The 17089-nt window shown below is 33.5% G+C and overlaps 1 protein-coding gene across 3 annotated transcripts in view; it reads right to left on the minus strand.

Annotated features, from left to right (window-relative positions):
- The window catches only part of GRID2 (glutamate ionotropic receptor delta type subunit 2), a 1475947-nt gene that overhangs the window by 1180964 nt on the left and 277894 nt on the right, over positions 1 to 17089 (minus strand). The gene's annotated exons all lie outside the window — the stretch shown is intronic.

The following is a 17089-nucleotide window of genomic DNA, read 5'->3' on the forward strand; positions in this document are numbered from 1 at the left end:
CTGTCATGCTCTCTGTATATATGCCAGGGACTTATATATTTGAAAAAATGTATACCTTCACTTAAAGCATGCATTTTATTTATTACTGAAGTACACTATACTGGAAGCAGTATGGTAGCTAAGAAGGAATATGTAGTTACTGCTTCCAAATGGAAATTATGAATAGCACATCAAAGTGTTATTTCAGGCAAAGCTTTGGTGAGACAATATAAGAAGTCCCAAAAGCTTTTGCAGGACAAAGTGGCTGATACATTAGATGTCTCATATCAAGGTATCTTTAGGAATTCATAGCTTTAAGAATATTTTTCTGAACAATAGGAGATAAAATCAGGAAACTTTCTGAGAGCCATTCACACAAGCATACGGGAATCAAACTTCTATTGTGATCTTAATTTATTTTTCATTTTTTTTCTTTCTTTTTTTTTTTGATTAAAGATATTAGTATCTTTTACAACATGAATTCAGTAACATTAGACAAGTACAAATCTCTGAGCAGAGACAATTTGAGAAATACTTCCTAAGAACTAACATAAATCCTAATGGATAATTATAGCCTTTTTCACATAAATACAATAATAGTGATGATAAGAATTGTGGCTAACTTGATTGACTGTCAACAGGGAATTGCCTAAACACACCAGTTCTAGAAGTAAACTGATTTCAAATTCTGACTGTCATTTGTTAAGCATATGACCCTGAACAAGGGATTCAAATTTTAAACCCCATAATCATCATCTGTAAAATCTAATGACAATACCTATCTGTAAGGGTTATTAACTGCATTAAATGAGATTATCCATGTAAAATGTAAATAAATTGTGCTAACTGAATGGTAAAATTTCACTAAACACTAGGTTTTAATTTTAATTTTAAATTATTTTTAATTTATGTTTATTTTTTGAGAGAGAGAAAGAGCTTGCAAGTGTGAGTGGGGAAGGGATAGAGAGAGGGGGACAGAGGCTTGGAAGCAGGCTCCGTGCTAACAGCAGAGAGTCCCGATTGGGGGCTGGGACTCATGAATGGCAAGATCATTAACTGAGCCAAAGTCTGATGCCTAACTGACTGAGCCACTGAGGTGCTCCCATTTTATTTTTAATTGCTGTAATCCAAACAGTGCTTAACATTTTCTATTAATATTTTTCTGTATTACAGAATCTCATTTAATCCTTAAAACAATTATGTGGTATGTATACTGTCACACACACATAGAGTTATGAAAATTAAGTTTCAGTGCAAGGAATACGCCAAAGGAATAAGGGCCAGAGTAGAGTCCTTGACTGCTTGACTCCAATGTCTTTGCTCTAAGTCACCATGGGATACTGCCTTTTAGGATTATACCTGTAAGAAATAAAAGTATTTTTATGAGGATCCTGACCTTACTGCAAATCTGGGAGATTCTTTCCCATCTGGCTATGCATCCTTTATTTTTATTCATTGTGATCCTGCTAGTGCTAGGAGCACATTTTTAAAGTGTTTACTTTGAAATTATAAATATTGGGCCAATGTACTCTTTGCCTTTTTGAGTGAACTAAATGAATTTCCCCCTGGGAAAAAAAAAAGACATACACTTCAGGATCAATAACATGATAAAGGAATGACTACACATACATATCCACATACATATCCAAATAATATTTCTTGTAGTATGTAAATACATCAATAAAATGATGTATATTAAAATGTCTTTTTCCCATATATAAAGACAATATGGGTTTTATATACACACATACAGAGAGATAAACACAGACTATAAGGACACAAACATGCATATACATGTTTATATACATACACACATACACACATATGTATATATAGAAACATACAGAAACAGACATTTTACATCAGCTACTCCTGTTGATTTTATGCATTTGTGACTAAAGCCCAAAAACCTTCTAGTAAAAGACAGATCATGATATTAAACATGCATTATTAGACTCAATACATGATAAAGCAAGTCTGAAACTATGTCCATTTCTGACAAGTGTGGCAGGTTACTTTTGCTGTCTTCACCTTAAGTGGCCTCATGATGGGGTGGAAATTATTAATTTTCACCAGAGAAGGCAGAGTGTCTAACAGGCTTTTTGTGTGAACCTAGCTTTCTCTTGTCACTGCTCTTTTACATTTGCATGGATTGTACTAACTTTTATCAGCCTCTTCAAACCCTTGCTTTCTACCTCCTAAAATATATTCTAAATGCATGCTAAGAGTATGAGAAAGAATGAAGAATTTTTTAATTGATACATAAAGTACTCACTAATTATATATATAAAATATATATTACCCAGAATATTAATATTTTATTAATATAATCAAGCATAATAAATATTATAGATGTTAGCCTTTGACCTAGCCTATAATTTCTGAATCAGATTGAAATCTACTTTAGAAATTATTTCTGTGAAATTATTTAGGCAATAAATCTTAGATTTATCTTGCTGATTTTAAACATCATTCAGAAGACTCATTTTAATCTGTGATAATTGTTATGAGATCTAGATTAATCATCACATTGAAAATTTAATATGATCCGACTCAGATACACAAATTTCTTTAACAGTTTGTTAGAAAGTGTGATATAAATGTACTATGTAATTGGAGCTGAAATATCCAATTCATTTTAAAGCAGATAGTCTAAATGGCTACTCACAAACAAGTGATGTATGTTTATATAAAGACACTTCACCTTGTCATGGATTCTAAATGGGTCTTTTAAAAGAAGAGTTTCTAATCAACTTTGTTTTAAAGTGGGTAATATTACTGACTTCTGACAAGTATTGGTAACACATTTTAATGGGAGCATTTTACTGTTACCTGACAGAACACTGAAGACTGCCTTAAATATTAAGCCTGGCTTAATAAATGGCAGAAACCCACAGAAATGATAGCAAATTAGTCAATTCCGTGCTGAATTAAGATACACTGAAAGGAAATGCATAAAACAAGCAGTTCATCTTTCTGCAAACAGCAAAAAGTACACAGAAGAAACGTTTCATCTTACTGCACACAGCATAACCAAAGAACAGGAAATCCTAGCAACATTTCAAATCCAGTTATTTATTTACTCTTTTTCTTCAGCTATAAAATCTCATCTTTTTACCAAAGAGTACATGCAGCATTTTGTATTAAACACAAGTATTCTGAAAACAGCCCAGTGAGTTCCACATGTAGAATCTCATGAAAGAAGGTTCTTACTTATTTCATGCACTTGCAATAGTACAGCAATTCCATGTCTTTAACCTTTGTATCAAAACACACACATTATCAGTGTAATCCAATCTCAAACATCTTAGATTTACTTATTTAAAAAAATTTAAAATTCCTTGAATGCAACATTCATAACTATACTGTTATCATGATGACCCAGCATCTAGTTTTTCCCCAGCAACTTCTATTAGCCTTTTTTTTTTCATTGTCAGTTTTAATTTACAACCTTGAGGTAAAAAGAATATTCAACTTATTGTCAAGATGAAATAATTCTTCCACTACTTACACACGCATGCACATACACACGGTTTGAGCAACTTCTCATTGGTCAAACTGGAAGGAAGAACAACCAAGCAATAAAGCAGACTATGAACACCTCCTAAAATTTGTAATCAGTCATTTCCATTCTTAGGGATTAATTATGATATGTTCCTTCTTTGAGGGGGAAAAGGGCTTTACTGATCCTTATACAAAAGAATGACATATACGGGCAAGAACACATACATGTTTTTAAATACAAACATTATGTTTACTTGTCTTCTTATATCTTAGGAAGTAAAGAATAATCATTTATAATAATGTTAAAAATATGCTGATATCATTTGTTTTTACTTGTTGTGAAGGGCGATCTGTACAAGTCAGTATTTTATGCCATAAAATCATTTTACACAGATTCATATTTGCAAATATGCCTGGTAATAAAACCTTTATAAGAAGTTACTAATCTGACCAACTCAGTAATTCTCAAAAACATTAGATGCTTAAGAAACATTAAGCTTTGAAGTATTTTTACCTTCATGTCTTTATTCATGGTGTTGCCTCCATCATGGATGTATATATGTTTTGTCTCATTAGCAAAATATAATTTCATGGGTCACAGAAACTATTTGTATACTTTGAGTATGTAAAAGGGAACCTGGATATATTAGATGTTCAAGAAACAGTAACATATTAACCTTCCTTTATGTTTAGTTAGACATAATATTGTAAAATAAGAGACTTAGATTCAAAGACAAGAAAAATATGACTTACAACTAACTCTAGATCAAAACAAAAGTAGACTTGCTAATGTACTTGCATGTGAATTTATTTTCATGGACATTATTGTGACTCCAGAATATCCAAATTATTCAGCAAGGTATTAAGCATACACTTATATTTTTAGTTTCAATATTTAATTATTTTTCCTTATACCTATATGAGGCAAGTGGAGGAAACATTGTTTAGCTGATAATGGAGGAAAGAAAATATCTTCATCGAGCTCAGAATTTCCTCAAAAATATTGAGAAATGATTTGATACATGTCTTGAAGGAATTTTCTATAGAATCAGTAGAATTATTGGAAGATTTATATATCACATTTTATATAACTAGCATACCAAATAATTTTAAAATAAATGATTCTAAAAATTGAAAACAAATATTAATGTATCTACATTATCCTTACATGATCAATTTAGATTTAAAACTGTAGTATATAAAAAAATATGTATGAAATAATTGCCTAAAATATCAGAATTGCAAGTAAAATCAGAGATGGCTCCTCTTTTTTCAATCATGAAGTTTAAAATCTTCACTTATTTATTTTGCCTAATAAATATAAATTCTTTATGTTATGTAGTTTAAAAAAAGAATAAATTTTTCAAAGGTGCTTTATGAAATGAATTTTTATTTTTCTCTGAAGCAACAGAATAGATTCTCTTGGTTTCTCTCTTTGTACATTTTTTTCCTCTTCTCTTTTTTTCTTTCCATACATTCATGCAACTACCCATCCACCCATTAAATAATCAACACAGAGATAATCTTCAAAGTCAAGCCTCATTGTTTCTTAAGAAATAATTTGCTGATAAAACAGCTGAAATCTATTACATGTTGAATCAGATCATAGCAAAATTAAGATGCCTTGATTAAGATGACCATAGAAATGTACACTGAGATTTCATAGACGCACAGTTGAAAAAAAATTAGAGATGGTACACACAAATTCCACTTCTTCAGAAAATGTAGTGAAAATATTTTAAGTGATTTGAACAAAATTACACAGCAAAAAGTTAGATGGGATGAAAACAGGAATTTAGTTTTTCTGGTTTCAAGTTTGAAGCTATTTCTTCCGTATCATGATTTTTTATTTCATTTCAAGCATTTACTTTCTGAAAAACATATACATACACACAATGTCAGATATATGTCTGTATGTATTAACATGTACATATACACGATGTCAAATATATGTATGTATATATAATTGTATATGTACATTCAATTACCAGTATTACATCTGGTGATTAACATATCACATTCATTTACTATAAGCCCTGAAGTATTAAAAACTGAAGAATGAGAGCAAAACTTGAACATAGGAATATTTTTACATAAAATGCATTAGATTTGCCCTAGAGGCATCAACAATTTAACTTAGGAAGTTAAATAAAGATAAAAAGCAAAATTCTCTGTTTTGGGACAATTTATTGGTCACAGTAGAATTTACGTTCTGCAGAGCTATTCAGAATTACTAATTCATCATAAATCTTCACTGTTTTAGATGCTACTATTCACGAGTAAGGCTTTTTTTTTAAGTCTAATAATACACTCTGCATACACATAGTTGTATGTTGTGCAGATATCCATATAAGAGATCTTTAGGGACATCTGGGTGGTTCAGTTGGTTAAGTGTCTTACTCTTGATTTCAGCGCAGGTCATGATCCCAGGGTTGTGGGATCCAGCCCTGCATTGGGCTCTGTCCTGGTAGCACAGAGTCTGCTTGGGGTTCTCTCTCTCCCTCTACCTCCCATCCCCCACTCACACGCATGGGTTTTCCCTCTCAATAAATAAATAGACATTTTTTTTTAAATATCTTTAACTTTGCTTACGTCTACTAATGGTATCCCCAATAGGTCAGTGGAGACTGTACATACATTTCAAAAGGAGCACAAATAATCAAAGACATTATAAATACCTCAAAAAACAGATTTCTCCTTTTTTTCACCCTTCACTTATATTGCTCTCAGTTGGAAGAAACAAGGTCAAACATTCTACTCGACAACAAGAAAAATTACCAGAATTGTGACCAAATGAAATAAACATTTTCTATACCATCTGGCATCTTTACTTGAGCATATAGGCTACTATTTCAGTGGGATACTGCTACAATGAAGGTAGTGAGTGTGTGTGTGTGTGTGTGTGTGTGTGTGTGCATGTGTATATGTACATATAAAGCTATTTTCCCAGACAATAATAATTACATTGAGATATCCTCCACGAATTAATTCTGTATTACAAATGTGGTCTGCAGCCCCTTATTCAATAGAAAATTTCCTCATATGTTCTATGCTAATGTCTTGATAGTCATGCACAGGGTTTTTAGAACCTTTCTCCTTTTACCAAGAGGTGTATTTTCCCCAGCTCACCCTATCTTACCCTTCACACTCTAAGAAAGTAAACGGAAACAATAACTCTCACTGTTGGAAAGGAAGTACTGGATATACACCAAATTCATGACAATTAGCAAATATTATTCTGAATCAGAGACAATTTTACTCTGCTGTGTTTCTGTCAAGTTTATAATAATTGAAATAATAACACTGAACTCAATTAACATGTGTTAGTAATAAGCACTGTACTAAGTGGTTAGCTGGGATTATATCATTTAGTTTTGATGAAAAAGTATTGATGGAAAATGAGGCTTAGATTAAGTAATCTTCCCGAGACCCAAAGCAAGTGATGACTGACAGAATTCACAGTTCTCAGTTTCAACACCTTCCTAAAAAAAACTACAGGTTTATATATGGCAATATATTCATTATCATAAATTTCTATATTACCAAGTGATAGGAACATTTTTGTTTTTATAACTATCACAATGAAATTTTATTTGTAAGTTAAAATTCTGAAATAGGTTTTAATATTTTTTTGGAGAATTTTTTTAAGTTTATTTATTTGTTGAGAGAGAGAAAGAGAGAGAGGGTGGGGTAAGGGCAGAGAAGTGGGAGGAGAGAGAGAGAGAATCTCAAGCAGACTCTGCACTGTCAGCACACAGCCCAATGTGGGTCTTGAACTTATGAACCTTGAGATCATGACTTGAGTTGAAACCAAGTCAGATGCTTAACCAGGTGCCCCTGTTGGGAGAATTTTTTATTAATGATGACTAGCATATAAAAGTATTCAAATAGTATTTTGCATACTTTTTATAGGTACAATATTTAGCACAATGATTTAAACCATACTATTTAAAGAGTAGTTTAGCCAAAGTATTTACACAATTTTTTCTCAAACTTTATGTTTAATTTTTCTTTTTCAATAACCTCATACATACAAGAAATTAAATTGGGGTAAATTTCTAAACATTAGGTTAAATGAAAATTTTCGTAGTTACTTTAGAGTAATGTTAAGTGGGTTCCAGTAACGTATGCACTTTGATATGTTCCTAAATGCAGGGTTCATAACAAATCTCTAGCCTTTCATTTCTTAAAGACTTAGAATATTTTTTTCACTTTAGTGACTAATGATCCTAACAATGACAATGCCAGAGTCATTGACTTTATGTATTAAAGGCCTTTAATAATTTACTAGGATCTGTAATATTCAAATTGTGATCAGGTATAGAAACTAACTGGTTCATTATCTCCCAGTGTCTAATGCTTACTTAGCACTTTGTTCTTAGAGTTCAAAGTACATTATAATATTAACTTCCACTTTACCCACCATAATTATGTAGTTTATAGGTGAGCATCATTCTTGTTTTAAAGATAGATAATCAGGTTCAAAGAGAATATTGCCAAGATCACAGAGGGAGTTAGATATAGTGTAGAAAGAAAAAATTGCAAAGACATAAAATTCAATGCAGATTATTAAAACGATCACACATAAATACTGGAAGGCATATTATACATTTTGAAATATTTAAAAAATTTTTTTACATTCATTTATTTTTGAGAGGCAGAGAGAGCATAAGTGGGGAAGGGCAGAGAGAGAAGGAGACAGAATCCAAAGCAGGCTCCAGGCTCTGAGCTGTCAGCACAGAGCCTGACGCGGGGCTCAAACTCACAAACCGTGAGATCATGACCTGAGCCGAAGTCTGACGCTCAACCAACTGAGCCACCCAAGTGCCCCTGAAGTATTTTTATATTGCAGATATCTTTAAATTTTCTTTTTTTCCAAAATATTATGATAAAGTGACTTAAGATGAAAAGAGCAAATCATAGACTAAAAAGCCAAAATTTCAATGACTGTCTCTTGAGATTTCAGACAAGGGCATTTATGTTAGAATTTAAGTTGTAACATTGCATCAAAGTGTGAGCTAAGTCGAATTCATGAAGGGGTTCTTCATTGTAATATGGCCTTTTACTCAGCCCAACTCTCCAATGACACTGAATTCATATTTCATTTGGAATGTTTGTAAAGTTATACAGACCCCAAAGCGCATTTGAACTGATAATAGTTTCACATGAATATCTGACTTTGCAGTATGCTTTCCAGAAGTCTGTGGGACAAAAGGAAATACAGGCTGCTTAAGGAAAAGATAATCTGGATCATCCATGTGGAGAATAATAGGAACCTAATCTTTAAAATAATCACTTTGTGTTGGAACACAGATCCTCTCTAAAAAAGCTTATGCATTTTTATCTAAGTCTGGGGGCTTGGGGACTATATATATCCCAAATCAGTTCTTCTAATAAGAATTATTTGTAATTTTTACAAGAGTATTAGACATTGAAAGATCAGTAATCAATTCTTTATAAAAATAGCACTATTTACAGAGGATTCTGGGAGGACAGTGAAGTAGGAAGCATCAGGAATTTATTTCCCTATCTAGACAACAACTGCATTGGTAGATTCTGTCTGAGGTAATAACTATTTTGGAAGTTTGAAATCTATTGAAGGATTGCAACTTGCATCTTCCAGAGAAAGGCTTAGAGGTTAAATTGTGGTTAATTTTGGTCAATTTCAGCCCTTAGTACAGTTAACAGCTACACACCTTCTACCCCTCAGCCATCTGGCAGGCAGCTGTAGGCCTTTCCAGGAGCACCTAGCAACATAGTTTGTAGGAGCCAGGGTGCGCAAAAAGAATTCTGTCCTCTAAATACAGGGGATCTGTGCTGTAGCACAAATGGCTGATTCTGCTTCTGATCTTAGAGGTATAGAAAAAGAAACAGGAAACCAGCATTGCTGCATTCTTCCCCCTCTACTCCTTCCCTTTGTTGCAAACCACCATCCCCCACCATGGCTGGAGTTATTTCCAGAAGATTTAAAGAGCCAGTACTCTTATTTTCCCCCTTCATTTTTCCATTTTTCTCCTTTGGGAGCCAGACATTACCAACCAGGATATTCAACAGCAGCTATATACACAGATAAATTACAAAGTCAATGTACAGGTCTAGAAAAAGATGGAGGTTGAGAAAAGAACTGAAAATACTTTAAATTTATATTTCAAGTTGATCCTTGACACAGAAACAACCTACAAAAATTTTTAAAAAACAGATAATAAAAACAAAAGCAAAGTAAACTATGAGGAAAAAGAATTTGAGTTCCAGATTTACTCTATTTTTAGACTGAAATATCCAGTTTTAAACAATAACAACAAAAAAATATGTTATACAAAGAAAACAGGGCAATATGGCCCATTTGAAGGAAAAAAAAAACTTAGTTAACAGACATCATCCCAGAAAAAGACCTGCTGGTAGATCTATTAGAGGAAGATTTTCAAACAGCTGCCTTAAGGATGATCAACAAACTAAACAAAAATATGGAGAAAGTCAAGAAAACAATAGATGGGCAAACAGAAATATCAGTAAAGGTACTGAAGACCTAAAGAGAAACCAAAAACAAATTCTGGAGCTGTAAAGTGCAATAATGGCAATAAAAAATTCACTAGAAGGCCTCAGAGAGCAGGCAGAAGAAAGAACCAGTGACCTTGAAGATAAGACAGTGGAAATTATCAAGTCTGAGAAAGAGAAATAAAATGACTAAAGAATAGTGAACAGAATTTAAGAGACCTGTTGGACAACACCAAGAAGACCAACACATGCATTGTGGGATTCCCAAAGGAAAAGAGAGGATAACTGAGGAAATAATAGCTTAAAGTGACCAAAATTTGATAAAAACAGATATAAACATCCAAGAAACTCAGTGAACTCCAAGAAAGAAGAACTCAGAGACTCACACTGAGAAACATCGTAATTCAATTCTCAAAAGCCAAACACACAGGGAAAAATCATGAACACAACAATACAGAAGGCACTCATATACAAGGGATCCTCAGTAACATTATCAACAGACTTCTCATTAGAAACTTTGGAGGCCAGAAGGCATCAGGCAAAACTAAGGGAGAAATTAAGATATACCCAGATAAACAAAAGTTGAGGGTGTTCATTAGCATTAGATCTGCTCTGCAAGAAATTTTCAATGGAGTCCTGCAGGTTGAAATGAAAGGACATGTCACAGTGGCTCAAAGCCATATGAAGAAATAAAGATCACGGTAAAGGTAAATTCCTTTAAGTAAATACCTAAAGGCAAATGGGCAATTAGTAAAGTCAGCATTGTTGTAATGATCATTTATAACTCCATTTTTAAATTTTCTATGTGATTTAAGAGACTAGTGTATATTTTATAAAAAGATAATTATCAGTCTAGAAGCTGGCATTATTGTAAGTTTGGTTTGTAACTGCACATTTTATTTTCTACATAATTTAAGAGACTAACAGATTTTTTTAGACTAATAGAATTTTTTTTCAATATTAGTTTATGTTTTGTGGCACAAAATGTATGTAAATGCAATTTTGTGACATCAAGAAAAAAAAGGGCTGGATAGAGGGATAAAAGAGCAGAGTTTTTGCTTGTTATTGAAGTTTAGCTGGTATTAATTCAAATTAGGCTGTTATAACTTTAGGATGTTAAGTATAATCCCCATGATGACTACAAAGAAAACAGTTATAGAATACAAAGAAAAGAAAATGAGAAAGGAATTTAATTGTTGAAATGTAAAAATGTAAAGCTTTAAATCTTACCAAAAAACAACTAAATAAAAAAGAAGACAGCACTGCCGGAAATGAGAGACAATAAAGCTACTAAGACTTAAGGAAAACAAATAGCAAAATGACAGAAGTCCCTCCTCAGTAATTATTTCACATGTAAATGTTATAAACTCTCTCATCAAAAGACAGAATTTGGCAAAAAGGCTAAAAACAAACAAACGAACAGAAACAATGATCCAACTATATACTATATACAAGAGACTCACAAATTAATTGTAAATTATATATCTGATAAGAAGTTAATATCCAGATATAGGGAGAACTCGTAAAACTCAAAAACCAGACAATCTGCTTCAAAACTGTACAAAGAACTTGAATAGTTATTTTTCCAAAGTAGACATAGAAGTGCCCAGTAAGTTCATAAAAAAAAATGCTCAACATCACTAATCATTAGGAAAATACAAATCAAAAGTACACTTCAATACCACCTCAAAATAATTAGAATTGCTACTATCAAAAATAAACAAAAAATAACAAGTGCATGCAAAGATGCAGAGAAACTGAAACCTTTCTGTATCACTAGTGATAATGTAAAATGGTACAGCTTCTATAGAAAACAGCATGGTAGTCCTATAAACAAACAAACAAAAAACATAGAATTACCATGGGATTTAACATTTCCATTTATGACTAACTCAAAACATTGAAAAAAGCATCTTGAAGAGATATTTGTACACTCATATTCATAGCAGCATTATTCTTAACAGCTAAAACATAGAAACAACCTAAGTGTTTATTGATACATGAATGAACAATCAAAATGTGGTAAACACATACAATGAAATTCAGTCATAAGAATGAAAGAAATTCTGGGTTGCCTGGGTAGCTCAGTCGGTTAAGTGCCCGATTCTTGATTTTGGCTCAGGTCATGATCTCACAGATCCTGGTATCCAGCCCCAAGTCGGATACTGCACTGACAGTGCAGAGCCTGCTTGTGATTCCTTCTCTCCTTCTCTCTCTGCCCTTCTCCTGCATGGATTCTTTTTCTCTCTCTAAATAAATTAACTTAAAAAAATTAAAGCTTAAAAAAAAGAATGAAGAAAATTCTGACATATGGTATAACATGGATGAGCTTTGAGAATGTTAAGTGAAATAAGCCAGTTGCAATTAAATAAGTACTAGATGAATCCATTATATGAAATACTGAGCGTAGTCAATATCATAGAGATAGAAATTAGAATGCTGGAATTCTGGGGCTACGAAAGAGGGAATTGGAGAGTTTTTGCTTAATAGGTATAGAATTTCAGTTTCACAAGACGAAAGGAATTTTGCAAACAGAGAGTGGTGATAGTAGTACAACTTTGTGAATGTATTGAACACAACCCAACAGTATACTTAATGGTTAACATGATATGTTTTATGTTATGTGATTTGACTACTAAAATAAAATGGAAAAGAATGGGATTGTTTAACTTTTCAATTTTTTCCATATTTTCTTATTGAATCTGTGAAGTTTTATAATCCAGAATTTCATATCTCATTTCAGTCCCTTTCTCCATACCATACATTTGTTTGAAGCAATATCCTATTATTGCAAACTTAACTGCCATGACAAGAATAGAAAGAATTGGTTTCTGAAGAGACTTTTTAAACACTGCACAGCAATTTAAATGGTTCCCAAACTGAAATGATGCACTTAAAAAAAAAAAAGTAAGAAGGTAGCAGACTTACAGATATTATTAGATGGAACAGATATAACTTTTTTTTTCCTTTTGTAACAATTCACTAGATCCTTTTAATACCACCTTCCATTACCATAGAAAGTGTGAGAACTGGTATGGTAAAACCATATGTAAAAGACATACCTGTATGAAAAAAACAGTGTGAATTATATTCTTTGAAGAGTGAAACTCATTTTGCACACAAACAATTTAGTTTAAGCTGTCTTCTACACAGTAAATAAAAAGTAAAAAAAAATTACTCTGCTTCTAGATAAAAAAAGTAATTTACCAATCTGAGTTGACTTAGGTAAGTCACTTGAAATTAAGCACTTAAGAATGTAAAACATTGTCTTCATAGATAAGTCACTTGAAATTAAGTACTTTAGAACTGTCAAACATTGTCTTTATTTCTAAAGAAAAGAAGGCATCATGTGGTATATTTCAGGTAGGAAAAAGGTACCCTTCTGACATAATTCTCAAACTTCATAGTTTTTTTTTATTAACTCTGAATTCACTTGTAATTTTATCATTTTTATTATGTTAGCATTCTAAAATGTGAAACCAAAAATTTTGGGGAAATGTATGAACTTTTTTCCAACATGTCATATTTTGTGTTGTTTCACATACTAAGGAAATCGTTAAGGAGCAGTACACAGCTATTGCTGAGAGTTGCTCTACAAAATATTTCATGAGCAATGAGAAAACAGTAGTTCCATTACAGCTGTAGACTAGCCACCAGTAAGTGAGACATGAGTTTCCTTAAAAGGATGACAATATTTTGTAAGTATTTGTTAGTTGTAAGTGGTTGCATAATGGACCCAAATTTCTCTCATCTATAAACATCTGTTTCATAATGATAGTTTTTGCCATATACAAGTCAAATATTTAAGAGAAATTAACTTTCAAGTACTATTTTAAATTATTGCATGACAATAAATCTTTCAAATATGTCCAAAGTTGTGTATGCATGCTTGCCACTTTGAGTTTATTCTGAAGAATAACTTATTCTTATTCTTAAGAAAGCAATAATATCTTGAAATTTTGGAATTCCTGTTTACATAGTTCTCTTCATCCTCATATTATAGATGAGGATATAAATTACCCAATCACAATGTTAGGTGAATTACCAAATACAGTTATAAAGTAAATGAACTAGGGCTTGAATACAGAACTTTCTATATTCAAAAACCTATAGTTTTTATACTAATAAACTCTTTCTATGTTCAAAAGCTTCGTCCACTGTTGAGAAAAAGTATTCTGCTTTCAGAATTACATGTGCTGAAAAAAGAGACAACCATGAATGCTTTCAAACTGTGTCCTTAATTCATCTCTTTTGACAGTCTGACTCAATGACATGATATGTAGTATTCTTCTTTTGAAGAAAAAGAAAATAAAATAGCAGCTGGAAAGAAGTGATAACTCAAATGAGCTGTGGGCCCTATTAAAAGAGATGACAGAGAATACACTATGGCCTTTCATTAACCTCTTGAGAAATGATTTTATTTTTTTTAAAAAAATTTTTTTTTTCAACGTTTATTTATTTTTGGGACAGAGAGAGACAGAGCATGAACGGGGGAGGGGCAGAGAGAGAGGGAGACACAGAATCGGAAACAGGCTCCAGGCTCTGAGCCATCAGCCCAGAGCCTGACGCGGGGCTCGAACTCACGAACCGCAAGATCGTGACCTGGCTGAAGTCGGACGCTTAACCGACTGCGCCACCCAGGCGCCCCGAGAAATGATTTTAAAAGTCAAAATATGTCCAGTAAGAATGTTTATTTATGGCACTTCATGTAAAGCAATTATCTACGAGTACAAGAAAAAAATTTTTAAAAGTCAGGGCACCTGGGTCACTCAGTCAGTTAAGCATCTGACTGTTGATTTCAGCTAAGGTCGTGATCTCACGGTTCGTTGAGTTTGAGCCCCGCATCGGGCTCTGTGCTGACGATACACAATGTGCTTGGGTTTCTCTCTCTCTCTCACCCTCTCCCTCTCTTCCCGCCCCCAGTCTCTCTCTCTCTCAAAAAATAAATAAACAATGAAAAAAAAAGTCCAGTTTGTAAAAATATTCTACTGCTTTGCTGATACGTGAACATCCTCAGATGAAATGTATGAAGAAAACATAAGTAGAATCCTAGAGATCCCTTACTACTGCTTAAGACTTTAAGTCAAACTTCAAGTAAATATTGTAGGGATTCTTTTGCAATAAAAAAGTAAACAAATTTTCTTTCCTTTAACATAATTTCTAAAATAGGTTAACACAATATTGATAGGTATAAATGCTAGGTTGTAGGTGGACAGACGGATGTTTGCTATGTTGAGTTCTATGCACTTTTCAGTGTTTTCAAAAACTATTCCTGATTTAATAGTGAAGTAATCTAAAACAACTTTCTCGAGCCAGAATTTGAACAAAAGGTACACAATGTTAAACAATGTACTATATCAAAATCACGATTGTAAGAAAAAAATCATGATTACAAGAATTCATATACCGATACTTATTATTCATATAGCCGTACCTATGTTACCTATCTTTAAAACACCCGTTCACTTATATCTTCTGGTTTATTAAGAAGTCAGTTTTCCAAGTTTCAAACAATCAGATGTGAGAGGCTGTAAGACATCTTTTAATGAGCCCATTGTAAATAAAAATTTTAAAACTGTTCCAAAATGATTAAGAAATTAATTGCAGGACTCTATCTGGGTCTTAGAAAGCCTGTGAGATCCTTAATGAGAATGTAAGGCCAGCTAATCCCATCATGATTCTAACTTCTGGCATCTTTGGTTGCTGTCCAAAATGTAGGTTTCTTTAACTATAATTACATCTTTTCATTTTCTCCCTATTTTTTTTCATTCAACTAATGTCTCCTATACCTTTGCACAAATACTGTTTTGCACTCTGGCCACCTCATTCCATCATCATTGCATGCTATTAATATTTTCAACTCCTTTATGGAACACTGGTTACTTTAGATAAACCTTAGCTTTCTCTTGAGGACACTGCTCAACTAGAGATTTATATTTTCATTATTATTATTGTTATTATTTTAATCTTTACTTATTTTTGAGAAAGAGACAGAGTGTGAGCAGGGGAGGAGCAGAGAGAGAGGGAGACACAGAATCCAAAGCAGGCTTCAGGCCCTGAGCTGTCAGCACAGAGCCTGATGCGGGGCTCAAACTCAGGAACCTTGAGATCATGACCTGAGCTGAAGTCGGACACTTAACCGACTGAGCCACCCAGGCGCCCCTCATTATTATTATTTTTTTAATGTTTATTTATTTTGATAGAGACAGCACAAGCAAAGGAGGGGCAGAGAGAGGGAAAAAGGGAGAATCTCAAGCAGGCTCCGCACTATCAGCGAGGGACCTGACGCATGGGCTGCATCTCACAACCATTAGATCATGACCTGAGCTGAAATCAAGAGTTGGACACTTAACCAACATAGCTACCCAGGCACCCCTGAAATTTTACTTCTTAGTTGTATTTCAAAACAATTTTACACATCGAAGTCTGACCAGATGACAAGATTCCTCATTCCTGCTGCCAAAATCAACAGAAACTTCAGAAGAGTAAAGTAGTATGTATCTGAGGAATTAACATAAGAAATCAGAAAATGAGCCACCTGGGTGGCTCAGGTTAAGCGTCCGACTTCAGTTCAGGTCATGATCTTGCAGTTCATGGGTTCAAGCCCCCCATCAGGCTCTGCACTGACAGCTTAGAACCCAGAACCTGTTTCAGATTCTGTGTCTCCCTCTCTCTTTGCCCCTGCCCTACTCATGTGTTCTCTCTCTCTCTTTCTCTCCCTCTCTCTCTCTCAAAAGTAAACATTAAAAAAATCATTAAAAAAAAAGAAGTCAGAAAACTTGGAAGAGACAAAAGTTGTAAACGCTAGCTGGAATGTGAGAGGCAGCCAGAATGGCATCTCAGCACATCTGTAGAAACAGTCAAAATCATTCCAGGGGCTTATAGAGCCCTCATTGAGACCCTCATACTCATTCTGTTTCTCCTTGATATCATTACCCCAGCCTCCTAGTTGTTCCTAGAAAACACAACCCACGTCCCTGTGTCAGAGATCTTCATCTTGTTCTTCCTTCTGCTTGGGATGCTCTTCCCTTGACACAAACACATAGCTGCCTTTCTCAACTGCTATAGGTCCTTGTCCAAATGATAACTTCTTTGTGAGACCTCCCTTGAT

Source organism: Leopardus geoffroyi, chromosome B1, assembly GCF_018350155.1.
Source record: "Leopardus geoffroyi isolate Oge1 chromosome B1, O.geoffroyi_Oge1_pat1.0, whole genome shotgun sequence".
NCBI lineage: Eukaryota > Metazoa > Chordata > Mammalia > Carnivora > Felidae > Leopardus > Leopardus geoffroyi.